At 43.5% G+C, this 13,204-nt stretch overlaps 1 protein-coding gene across 1 annotated transcript in view; it reads right to left on the bottom strand.

The window, feature by feature from the left end:
• Nucleotides 1–13,204, bottom strand: part of LBHD1 (LBH domain containing 1) — a 96,063-nt gene that overhangs the window by 48,054 nt on the left and 34,805 nt on the right. The window lies entirely within an intron of this gene.

Genomic DNA, 13,204 nt, shown 5'->3' with positions numbered 1-13,204 from the left:
AGCCTTAGGTCAGACGATTAAGGTATTGAATTACAAATCGCCGTTTTGGTTCTTTTAGACTCTGCGGAGTAAAAATGTGTAAGACTCTTCTGAAATAAACAGCTTCTCTTCTCTGTAAACAGCTCCAGGCTAATGGGGGCTGGAACAGGGTGATGTTATGATCTCAGTCCTGTTTAAATAGGGCTGCCATGTGCCGTCGGAAACGGTGTCCGGGCGGAAATTGTTGAAATGTCTGGGAAAATCCGCACGTATGGCAACCCATGTTGGAATGCGTAGATTTTGATGAATGTCCTCAAAAATAACTTCCTCCCCCCTGCCCAATGTTGAAAGAAAGAAAAAAAGCTGAACAACTTTTGTATCTGGATTTTCACTTTTAGACATATGATAACCCTCATTTAAAGTTATTTCTGAAAATACGCTCTGCCTGTGCTGGATATGCACAAGATATGGAGCTGTATGGCTGTATCATTTACTGGTTTTTGTTATGTTTTAAATAAAGTTATGCAAGTAAACTTTGAATAATATTTTCATGGCTCTGTTCAATGCTTCATTCCATAAGGACTCCGTTTTCACGCATCCAGTTGCTTCAAACTGCACAATATTAATATACAGTGGTACCTTGGGTTAAGTACTTAATTCGTTCCAGAGGTCCATTCTTAAGCTGAAACTGTTCTTAACCTGAAGCACCACTTTAGCTAATGGGGCCTCCTGCTGCCGCCACACCGCCAGAGCACGATTTCTGTTCTCATCCTGAAGCAAAGTTCTTAACCTGAAGCACTATTTCTGGCTTAATGGAGTCTGTAACCTGAAGCGTATGTAACCCCTGTATGCAATTATCTCTTTCTCTCTGGCCCTTGGGAGTCTCCCCAGTTCATTCACCACACTGGCTTAGCTTCACTCCCCACTTAAGTTTTTTTCCCTGGCTGGAACTCTAACAATGCCTCTTGCTTCCCTGGGTAGATGATAGAGGAGGGTGTGTGATTAAGGGCTTGTCCACACTTCTGCATGTCCCTTCTAGGCATGATGGGTCTGAGCAGCTTTCCATTTGGCCCGCCTCTTTCCCCAGGAAAACCCGCTGTTTATCTCTCATTCATAACAAACGTCAATCCATTTGTTCTGATTTAAGTGCAAATTTGGAAGAGCCTTATGTGTGTAGAAACTAGCCTACTATGCAAAAGTAAAAATTACAATAGTTGCTCTGCCCAAGTTTGTTTGTTTTTTTAAAATAAATATTTATTAAAGTTTTTTAATGCAAATACCCAAATAATAAACAACATTGCTTATATCAAAACGTGGTTTCATCACTTCTTTGGACTCCCTCACGTCTCCCGCTCCCACTTACATCGTTAAAAAGTTTTTCCAAGCAAATTATCAACTTGTTTACAATCTTGTATCCACTCATTTAAATACAATCTAGCAATTCTCCAAAAGGTTTGTGTTTTCTTTAACCTCACTTATAATCAAATTCAAATCTAATTTAGTGGTGGCCAATTATTTATAATCTAGCATCCTTCTTAACATTCAAACAAATTACAATGTTTTTGTAAGTACATCTTAAATTTCTTCCAGTCTTCCTCAATCCTCTCTTCTCCCAGGTCTCGGATTCTGCCAGTCATCTCGGCCAGTTGCATATAGTCCATCAGCTGCATCTGCCACTCTTCCAGTGTGGGTAGATCTTGCGTTTTCCAGTTCTTGGCGATAAGTATCCTTGCTGCCGTTGTTGCGTACAGAAAAAATGTTCGGTCCTTCTTTAACACCTTCTGGCCGACAATACCCAGAAGGAAGGCCTCTGGTTTCTTAGTGAAGGTATACTTAAATACCTTTTTCAACTCATTATATATCATTTCCCAGAAGGCCTTCACTTTAGGGCAAGTCCACCAGAGATGAAAGAATGTTCCTTCATTTTCCTTACATTTCCAACATTTATTGTCAGACGAATGGTATATTTTGGCAAGTTTAACTGGGGTCATGTACCACCTATACATCATTTTCATTACATTTTCCTTCAGAGCATTACATGCGGTGAAGTTCAACCCAGTGGTCCACAACCTTTCCCAGTCCTCAAACATAATGTTATGCCCAATGTCCTGTGCCCATTTTATCATAGCCGATTTAACTGTTTTGTCTTGTGTATTCCATTTTAACAGCAAGTTGTACATTCTAGATAGTACCTTAGTCTTTGGTTCTAGCAATTCTGTTTCCAATTTCGATTTCTCCACCTGGAACCCTAACTTTCTGTCATTTTTAAAAACTTCTTTAATCTGAGCGTAATGTAACCAGTCTCGCACTTTATCCTTCATTTTCTCCAAACTCTGCAATTTCCAATTGTCTCCATCTTTTTCTAATATTTCCCAATATTTTGGCCATTTGGCCTCCATATTGGGTCTTTTTCGGGCCTTAGCTTCCAGAGGCGAAAGCCACCTCGGAGTCTTGTTTTCCAATAAGTCTTTGTATTTTATCCAGACATTAAATACTGCTTTCCTGACAATATGGTTCTTAAAGGCCTTATTGATCTTAACTTTGTCATACCATAAGTATGCATGCCAACCAAAAGCATTGTTAAAACCTTCCAAGTCCAACACATCAGTGTCTTCAAGAAGTAGCCAGTCTTTTAGCCAGCAGAAAGCTGCGGCTTCATAGTACAGTTTTAAGTCTGGCAGGGCGAAGCCCCCTCTTTCTTTCGCATCAGTTAATATCTTAAACTTAATTCTGGGCTTTTTGCCCTGCCAGACAAATTTAGAAATATCTCTCTGCCACTTCCGGAAACACTCCGTCTTGTCCACAATTTGCAATGTTTGAAACAAAAACAACATCTTAGGCAATACATTCATCTTAATAGCAGCAATTCGGCCTAGCAAAGAAAGCTTCAATTTTGACCAACTGTCCAAGTCTCTCTTAATTTCAGACCAACATTTTTCATAATTATCCTTAAATAGACTCAGATTTTTTGCTGTTATGTTTACCCCTAGGTACTTTACTTTTTTAACCACAGTTAGTTCTGTTTCTCTCTGAAACCGTTCTGACTCTGTATCTGTCAAGTTTTTCCCCAACACCTTGGTTTTCTGTTTATTTAGTTTAAATCCCGCCACCCGACCAAAGTCTTGAATCAGTTGTAATACTCTTTTTGTACTAGATTCTGGCTCCTGCAAGGTCAAAACTAGGTCATCTGCAAAAGCTTTAAGTTTATATTGTTTCGCTCCGACCTGAATCCCTTGCACCAACCAGTCCCCTCTAATCCTATTCAAGAGCACCTCCAGGACCGAAATGAATAGCAGAGGGGAAATCGGGCAGCCTTGTCGTGTACCTTTTTCAATTTTAAACTCTTCTGTAACCACATTGTTAACTATCAATTTTGCCTTCTGCTCTGAATATATTGCATCAATCCCATTCTCAAAACCCCGTCCCACTCCCATTTCTTTTAAATTTCCCTTCATAAATTTCCAAGAGATATTATCAAAGGCCTTCTCCGCGTCTATGAAAATTAGGACTGCTTTTATGTTTATGTCTGTTTGCAGAAGTTCCAAAATGTCAATAATGTTTCTTGTATTAGCAAACATGTGTCTACCTGGGAGAAAGCCTGCCTGGTCTTTATGGATTACTTCATTTAGAACTTTTTAAAATTTTCTTGCCAAAATGTCTGCAAATATTTTGTAATCCACATTTAAAAGGGAGATGGGACGATAGTTCTTGAGTTGTGTCTTTTCAGATTCCGATTTGGGTATCAATGTGATGAAAGCTTCTTTCCACGATTCCGGCGCCCTCTTCCCCTCTATAATTTCATTGCTGACCTCCATCAGTGGTTGTATCAGATAGTCTTTTAACGTCTTGTAATACTTGGAGGTCAACCCGTCTGGTCCTGGAGATTTGCCCAATTGCATGTTCTGAATGGCTTGTTCAATCTCTTGTCGTGTTATTTTACTACTCAGGAGTGATCTATTTTCTTGTGAGAGTTTTTTAAGTCCATTTTTCCCCAAAAATTGTTTAATCTCTACTTCATCCTGCGGCCCTTGAGTGTATAATTTTTTAAAATATTTCTGAAAACATTTTCTAATCTCCACGAGGTTCTGGATGTTTCTTCCTTCAATTTCCAAATTCATAACTGTATTTAATTTTTGTCTCTTCTTCAACTGCCACGCTAGCAGTTTCCCACATTTGTTTGCCGATTCAAAGGTTTTTTGTTTCATTAGTTTAATCTTCCACTCTATTTCCTGATTTATCAGTTTAGAATATTGTGCTTGATGAAGTTTAATTTCTCTCAGAATTGGCTGTGACTTCGGATTTAATCTTAACTTCTTTTCTAATTCTTTGATTTTCTCCAAAATCTTGTCTTTCCTCTCATTTTGTGTCCTTTTCTTTACAGCATTCTGTTGTATCAAGAACCCCCTCATCACGGCTTTGCTTGCGTCCCAAATAGTTCTTTTTTCCACCGTAGTGTTCATATTTATCTCAAAGTAGTCCTTCAGAGTTTTTTGGGCCTTCTTAATGATCTCCTGATCTCTAAACAAGTTGTCATTCATCTTCCATCTAAAGGAACCGGTTGGTAATAGTGTCATATCCATTTGCTCTGCCCAAGTTTGTCTCTGGCTCCCTCAGCTGCACAACAGGTTACAACCATGTCCACATTTCAATTCTAGGAAATGCTGGACAGCATTCAGGGAAGGGTTGGATAGAGACAGGGCACCAGAATTTTAAGGCTGCATATACGCCATAGTGCTACAACTGCCTTAAAAACAACCATTTCCATAATGTTGGGGGGTGTTTGTGTGCTTAAAATGTACTTCAAGCAAGCAGCACAGCCTGTCTACTCAGTCTGATTTACACAGAAAGGGTGTGGTAGAAATTTCATACCCCTTTTTGGCTGCCAGGGGGATGGAAAAGGACAAACTAATGAAGTTTTAGCACCAGCCGTAAGTTCTGACTCCTTCCCAGACTGTCTGAGTTGCAGAACAAGACACTCAAATGGAATCTTGTTTGTAAAACCTCCAGCACTTGACGTTCATAATTTTAATGAAGGGCGTATAAACATCCGTCCATCTGAGGTGGGTGAGATTGGCTCTGCTTCAGTCAATCCTGAAGAAATATGTGCCTGAGGCCCCAGTGTGATGGTCTCCAAAGCCCCTCTGGCTTTTTGACCAAGGAAAATAGGTACTGAACAGAAGCTTCCTTCATAGACGGGTAACGAGTGAACAAGGAACTTCTGTAAGAGGCCATGGCGGAACCCACTGAAAGAATCTTTGGAATGCCACTTTCCTTCACACTAGACTTTCCAGGTCCTTCCAGATTAGAACATCACCGCAGTTCTTCATGTATTTATAATCTGAACTTCCACAAAAACGTATCAAGGTGGTAGGTAGCATATTAGAATAAAATCAGCAGGGGGCTAGCAGGAATCCCATAAAACACCATTAAAAAAAATCAAAATGAGAAAATGCATATTTTATCAAAAAAATATATAGTGGTACCTCGGGTTAAGAACTTAATTAGTTCTGGAGGTCTGTTCTTAACCTGAAATTGTTCTTAACCTGAAGCACCACTTTAGCTAATGGGGCCTCCTGCTGCTGCTGCACGATTTCTGTTCTCATCCTGAAGCAAAGTTCTTAACCCGAGGTACTATTTCTGGGTTAGCGGAGTCTGTAAGCTGAAGCGTATGTAACCCGGTACCACTGTTCTGTTGTACTAGCAGTATTCTCCCCAGAAGGAAGGTGCAGATGGACACATCAGCCAGGGCAGGTAGCCCATCTAGGAAAAGAAAAACTCTTGATACTAAGCCTCTGCTGCCTTGTGGGATGACTTTGGGAAAAATAAAAGGCTAAGGAAAAAACCCTACAAAATCTGGAGTGGAGTCCCTAAGACAGTAGGATGGCACCTTCTGGCAACTCCTGGTGCCAAACTGGACCCTGAATAGGCACCTGGAATCTCACACCATGCAGAGATTGGGGTAGAGTGCGACATTGGCGCCTCCTTAGCATCTCAGAGAGAAGGGTGCTTCTTGATGTGCTAGTCTTCTATGTGCAGGGATGTCGATCCGTAATTTGAACTGCCCCCTGCAGACCAAGGCGACATAGCCCAGTCACAGCTTTATTGCCCCAGTGAGAGAACGAAGCTAATTCAGACTTGATATCTTGGTAGCAAACACACACAAGCTAAACAGAGTTTGTTTTGAGTCAGGGAGAGGACGGAGAATCAAAGCGGCTTTGTATGCCACCTGTTTGTGGCTTGCTTGCCCAACTGGCAATGGTTTCTGCATTCCTTGATCCTCCAGTGCTAACATTGCAAGGCTAAAAATAAGAGCGTAATGCGGACCGCAAGGCAGTTAAGTGCAAATATAGAATGTGTATGTGGAGTTAGAAAAAGCGGTCTTTATTTGCATGATTATTGGGACGAAATTGCCACTCTGGCAGGGAAAATGGGGACATTCCAGGGTAAAATCAGAAACCAGGATGGCTTTTGTTATTCTGGGATTCTCCCTGGATATTTGGGACGCTTGAAGGCTATGCTACTGGCATTTAGAAGCATTAGGTAAAGGTAAAGGGACCCATGACCATTAGGTCCAGTCGTGACCGACTCTGGGGTTGCGGCGCTCATCTCGCTTTATTGGCTAAGGGAGCCGGCATACAGCTTCCGGGTCACGTGGCCAGCATGACTAAGCTGCTTCTGGTGAACCAGAGCAGCGCACGGAAATGCTGTTTATCTTCCCGCTGGAGCGGTACCTATTTATCTACTTGCACTTTGACGTGCTTTTGAACTGCTAGGTGGGCAGGAGCAGGGACCGAGCAACGGGAGCTCACCCCATTGCGGGGATTCGAACCGCCAACCTTCTGATCGGCAAGTCCTAGGCTCTGTGGTTTAACCCACAGCGCCACCAGCGTCCCTTTTAGAAGCATTACCAGATCCTATTAATTTGGGGTCCTCTTACTCATGCAGCTGATTGGGACATTGGGCTTCCACCCCCACAGCCTGTGCTGACTTTGAGGGTTGCCATACTTTGAAGAGTAAAAACCAGTATGCCCCAAACTTGTTGAGCTGTTTTTTGAAGTCCCAGACATATGGCATAGATACAACACTCTCAGTTCCAGGGGTTGTTTTGAAAAATTCTCCTCAATGCAGAAATAAATAATCATTTATCCCTTTTGATCGAGTCATCTTCCAATTCATGTTTCCATGTGATCAAGGAAAAATCCCAAATCTGTTTACGGATGGCAAGCTGCACTTGGGAATTAGACTTTTACATTCCTGCCAAACAGCTGTCTTCCTAATTTTACTGGAAGTCTCAGCTGGGTGGAAGGGGAAAAAACTCGATATGAAAGAAGCAGGGAAAAGAAAACAAAACCCCCTATGAATGGAGCATGGGAATGCTCTTCTGATGCCAACAAACCAATTTAGACGCCTCCAAGTGAATTTGCTCAATGAAGCCTTTTTTAAAAAAAGGCAAACACACAAACAGATTTGCTTTATGAAGAGGATTGATTTCCAAAATGGTGGCTTCTTATCCCTCACATCACAGAACAGGGGGAAGTTGAACTATACACACTGTGTGAAGTACTTTCTTTTGTCTTTTGCCTGTCCAGAATTTAATTCCACCCCAACCAGAAAAATTAACTGGCTGGCCTGGGCCTAGTTGCTGTCCCACAGCGTAAACTGCCTCACAGGGTTGTCAGTGGGAGGTTAAAAGGAGAGGAAGGATCAGCATGTGGGCTACCTCAACAGCTCTGGAGGAAAGGGAGGATAAAAATGTAATAAAGAATGATCTCTTAAGTCCTGCTGCAAATAAGGCTTGGCTGGGGCGGCCTATGCGTAAGGGCTAAAATAACATTATGGCCGACTTGCAATTAGATGTTGAGAGGAACTGGGTGAGGTACGCACACAATCATCTTTGAATCTGTTATGTACTGAAGTTCTCACCCTGGACCAGCAGGGGGATACTGTAGATAGTTTTCCCTCAGGTCCACATATGCAAATAAGGGATTGAAAGTGACGTTCAGTGATTGGATAGTTACAGAAAGTTGCTACAGTTGCATTGTAAAGGTAAAGGTAAAGGAACCCCTGACCATTAGGTCCAGTCGGGACAGACTCTGGGGTTGCAGCGCTCATCTCGCTTTCTTGGCCCAAGGGAGCCGGCGTACAGCTTCCGAGTCATGTGTCCAGAATGACTAAGCCGCCTCTGGCGAACCAGAGCAGCGCACAGAAACTCCGTTTACCTTCCTGCCGGAGCAATACCTATTTATATATACTATTGCACTTTGACGTACTTTCGAACTGCTAGGTTGACAGGAGCAGGGACTGAGCAACGGGAGCTCACCCCGTCACGGGGATTCGAACCGCCAACCTTCTGATTGGCAAGCCCTAGGCTCTGTGGTTTAACCCACAGCGCCACCTGCGTCCCTCAGTTGTGTTGTACTGGAGCTCTATCTAAGCAGGCTGGCTGAACCCTTCCGTTCAGTTCTGTTCTGGCCTGTGAATAAATAAGAGCTGTTTGAAGAATCGCTGTGTCGTCTGATATGTTCACCCACAACTTAACAGAATCAGCTGCAGGTAAGGATGGGACAGAATCTGGATTAGTTTTTAAAGGCTAACCTACTAGATTCACACTGATCTGAAACAATTTGTGAACTGAAACACAACCCTCCATCAAAATTCACAGCTCTCTGAATTGCATAATGCAGTTCTCCAGCTAACGAAAGTGTAAAAAGATGCATGTATTGGGATAAAGTGTGCATTGAAATGCAAAAGAATACTTGGTCAAACTTTGGAACTCACTTCCACAGGAGAAAGTTATGGCCACCAACTTAGAATGGCTTTAAATGAGGATCCAACAAATTCATGGCTACTAGTCATGATAGCTGCTATGTACTGACATTCTCGCCCTGGGCCAGCATGGGGATACCGTAGATAGTTTTCACTCAGGTCCACATATGCAAATAAGGGATTGAAAGTGACGTTCAGTGATTGGATAGTTACATAAAATGGTTACTGTTGCGTTCTAGTGGAGCTCTATATAAGCAGGCTGGCTGTTCTGTTCTGGCCTGTGAATAAACAAGAGCTGTTTGAAGAATCGCTGTGTCGTCTGATATGTTCACCAACAACTTAACAAGAGCTATGCTTCCTTGGCTGGGGGTGGTAATGTTTCTCGATACCAGTTTCTGGAAATCACAGGGTGGGGGTGGGGATAATGTTCTTGCACTCAGGTCCTGTTTGAGGGCTTTGCACAGGCACCCGGTTGGCCACAGTGAGAAAGGATGCTGAACTAGAATTGCCATTGGCCTGGTCCAACAGGTGGCTCTTATGTTCTTAAGATTGCTTTGCAAAAGAAAATGTGTATGTTAGAGTTTAGAAGAAGAAGAGTTTGGATTTGATATCCCGCTTTATCACTCCCCTTCAGGAGTCTCAAAGCGGCTCACATTCTCCTTTCCCTTCCTCCCCCACAACAAACACTCTGTGAGGTGAGTGGGGCTGAGAGATTTCAGAGAAGTGTGACTGGCCCAAGGTCACCCAGCAGCTGAACGTGGAGGAGCGGAGACGCGAACCCAGTTCACCAGATTACAAGACTACCGCTCTTAACCACTACACCACACTGGCTCTCAAATATTAGACAAAATTGCATATAAAAACAATGTATATTAGGAAAAACTGCACTGAAATGCTAATGAATATTCACAAGGAATTCTTAAAAAACAAATTCGCAAACAGATGTCAAAAGATTGTCAAAAGAAGAAAACATAACTGTCAATTTTGTCCCCTAGCTACGGGAGTCTTTAATTTTGATAGGGAAAAGTGGAACATGGCCAGCATTAATTTCACAGTCTCCCGTTTCTCTGGTTGTTGCTGCTGCTCTAATGAAAATCAGAGCCCCTCAGTTGCTTAAAGTCAACATTTTTTTTAAATTACATAACTCTGATGATGGACTCTCTGTGTTGCACGTGTGTGAGAGGAAAGCTTTTGAGTGTTACATGAACGTGTACTCATCTGGGATCTAAATCAAGGCCTGGTGGGTTTCTGCGCATGAATGGCGCACATGTTTGTGAGCGTGCTCAAACCCAATGCAGTATGACCTTGTGCGTTGAGTCCTAGACTGTTTATGTCTCAAAAAACAACCTCCCCACTCACCCCACCTTCCCAAGGCTATAAACACTTCCTACACAGTCCCGCTCTCCAGAATTTGCGGGTGGGGGTAGGGGAACAACGTAATCCAAGTTTTAAAAAGAGACATATGATTCACCCTTGTCCCTGGCATAGAGCAACAAAGGAGGAGGAAACATTCAGGAAAAGCATAAACAGACAAGGATTTACAAGGGAGAGGGTTTATGTGTTCAGCCAGAACACTGCCCCGGGTGGTGTTCGCAACCTAAAATACTTTGGACTTCGTAGAACGCTGAGAGGGCTTGTCCACGCTTCTGCTTCTCCGAGTGCTTTCCCCCTTGTCCTGTGCATTCGGGGCATAATTTTTAGCAGTTTTGCCTTTTCTCCGGCCGGAAAACCTGTTCCTTAGCAATAAATTGGAACAGCAACAGTTCATTACTTGTACCCCTCCCATCTGACTGGGTTGCCCCAGCCACCTTGGGCAGCGTGCAACAGAATACAAAACAATATACAATACACTAGACATTAAAAGCTTCCCAATACTGGGACAATCCAATTGCCGTTTGCTCCAATTCAGCACTAAACTGCAGGTTTTCTCTGCAGGAAAGAGATTTTAAGTCGAACTAATACATGCAGGGGTTAAAACCATAGAGTAAGCTGTCCTGCTGGACTTAACTTGGGAGGAACCAGGTAACCAGGCCTCATTCTATCCAAGAAGCTCAGCATGTAAAGAGGCCTGAGATGGTTGTTCCAAGTTCGGACTGCATGGCTCTAACAAGCCATTATTGTGCTCTATCTATACCAATAGAACTTTCAACACTGAAACTAAGCCAAGTTGTATCGCCTGCGTTTTCTGACTGATGTATAGAAGGGCACATGAACCTGACCTTTGAAGAGTTTGTAAGTAAACCATTTTTAACTTACCAACCTTGTATTTTTCTATGATGGGGTGGACTATTTTGGAACTCACAATGGCATATTATAAAAGGTCTAACAGCTGATATTCCCATGCTTTCCTTTGCTGCATATTTTGTGATTTTAACTAGTTGATGGGGTTCTCTCACCAAATAGTTATTGTCCCAAACATGGATCTTGGCACCCAGGGAATTCTCCTTTTGTATACCCTTTCCTCCCTTTGCCAACCCACACCTAGTAAGTGCTCTTGGTTGAATGTAAAAAAATGGGTTGCTTGATGCTGTTCCTGCTATGCTATCTTTCTATGGGCAGGGAGTTTCGACCAGACAGCCTGTCAAAAAGAGGACTGACTTCTGTAAAGGAGGAAACAGGTTCACCCACATGTAGATGGGCTGATGAAAACACTACCATGGACCCCTATGTGGGACTCTCCAAAACCCTGATGCTGAGCAAATACATCTCCAGCCAGGGTAGGAAAAGGACTCCCCAAACCCTTCTTTAGCTCTTCTTCCAGAAATATCTTCAGCTTTCAAATGCCTTGGCCCAAGTTTGCATAACAAAGTGGATAATGAACAGACCTGACTAGGTTTTTTATTTCATCTCTTATTTCAGAACTATCTTCCATCTCTTCAGTCAGTAGATCCAAACATAGTGGCTCAAGTTTACATTACAAAGTGGATAAGGAGCAGACCTGGCCTAGCCTATTTGCTTCACAAAGAAACTAATCGGACCATTAACGGTCTTTTTCTACCTAATTAAGTCTTAAGTCTTAAAGCTTATAGCCCTCAAGTGTTTTTGCCTGACTGGGATGTCTGCAGACTCTGATAGTGCTTCTTCCTTGCCTGACTGGAGAGGTGTGTGTACAAACTGGCCTAAGGGTATAAGGGTATATTTTAGGTTTGTTGACCAATCCACTTTTGCCTCTGGCATTGCCCACCACAGACATGTGCCCCCAGGAAAGGAATGTGGCCTCTAGGAAGAAAAAGGTTCTCCACCCCTGCCCAAAATGGGCAGTGCTATTTTTCTGGAAAAAGAGGTGCCGGATCTCTCCATGAACACCTCCCTTGTTCTCTTAAAATGGAAATGGCAACCACCTGAGAGGTGCCAGAACTGAGTTCCGTCCGGTCAGTTCTGACTGAAGAAAGCCCTAGTTTGGGGTAGGTTGTTCACACCAACCTGGCCTGTACCTTACAATCCACATCAGGCGCCCTGCTTGTTGGTCTGGCCTGTCTGTGAGCAGTGGCGTAGCGTGGGGGGTGGAGGGGGGGGCCGGCCACACCGGGCGCAACATCTGGGGGTTAGGGTTAGGGTCGCAAATCCACGGGTTAGGGGGCGCAAATCCATGGGTTAGGGGGTGCAAATTACTTGCCTTGCCCCGGGTGCTGACAACCCACGCTACGCCACTGTCTGTGAGAGCAAGTTGGTGCCAAAGAATCCTGTAGGAACGACAATTCCCAACACCCATAACCAACTACAGTTCCCAGGATGCTTTGTGCAGGGGGGATGTGCTCTAAGTGTGTGGTGTGTGCGCAGTCACAAGGTTTCCCCCGCTGACTGAAGGTGGTGTTGAAACCAACAATGAATGTGATTGTGCTGCGCAACAATTTGCTGGCCGTTGCTCTGCCTGAGTGTGCCGGCACACGCAGATGTGACTGATCCGTCCGAAGGGGAACTTGTTGCGTATGTTTTCATGCCAACCATTTCCTGCCAACAAGAAGCAGGAATTTCACAAAGATATGTTGCCTTGTTTACATCACCTTCGATGCCCGGGTCAAAGAGGGCATTACTGATGATGGTGTGAAGAACTTAAACCTCATCTAAGCATCCATGCAAATTTACTTATTATTTACAGAGGTCTGCATTAAGACATCTAAAGGAACACAGGAAGCTGTCTTATACTGAGTCAGACCATTGGCTCCCTATTCCCCTCACAGATGTACAGTTCCAGTTTAACCATTAATCCCTCTCCCCAAGGAACTGTGAGAAATGTAGGTCTGTGAGGGGATTAGGAGCCTCCTATCAACTCTCAGCATGGGACGCGGGTGGCGCTGTGGGTTAAACCACAGAGCCTAGGACTTGCCAATCAGGTCGGCGGTTCAAATCCCCGCGACGGGGTGAACTCCCGTTGCTCGGTCCCTGCTCTTGCCCACCTAGCAGTTCGATAGCACATCAAAGTGCAAGTAGATAAATAGGTATTGCTCTGGCAGGAAGG

This window comes from Podarcis gaigeae (assembly GCF_964106915.1).
Source record: "Podarcis gaigeae genome assembly, chromosome: 16".
In the NCBI taxonomy this organism is placed as follows: domain Eukaryota; kingdom Metazoa; phylum Chordata; class Lepidosauria; order Squamata; family Lacertidae; genus Podarcis; species Podarcis gaigeae.
The sequence above is the reverse complement of the archived record's forward strand: the minus strand, read 5'-3'. Positions and strand labels throughout refer to the sequence as shown.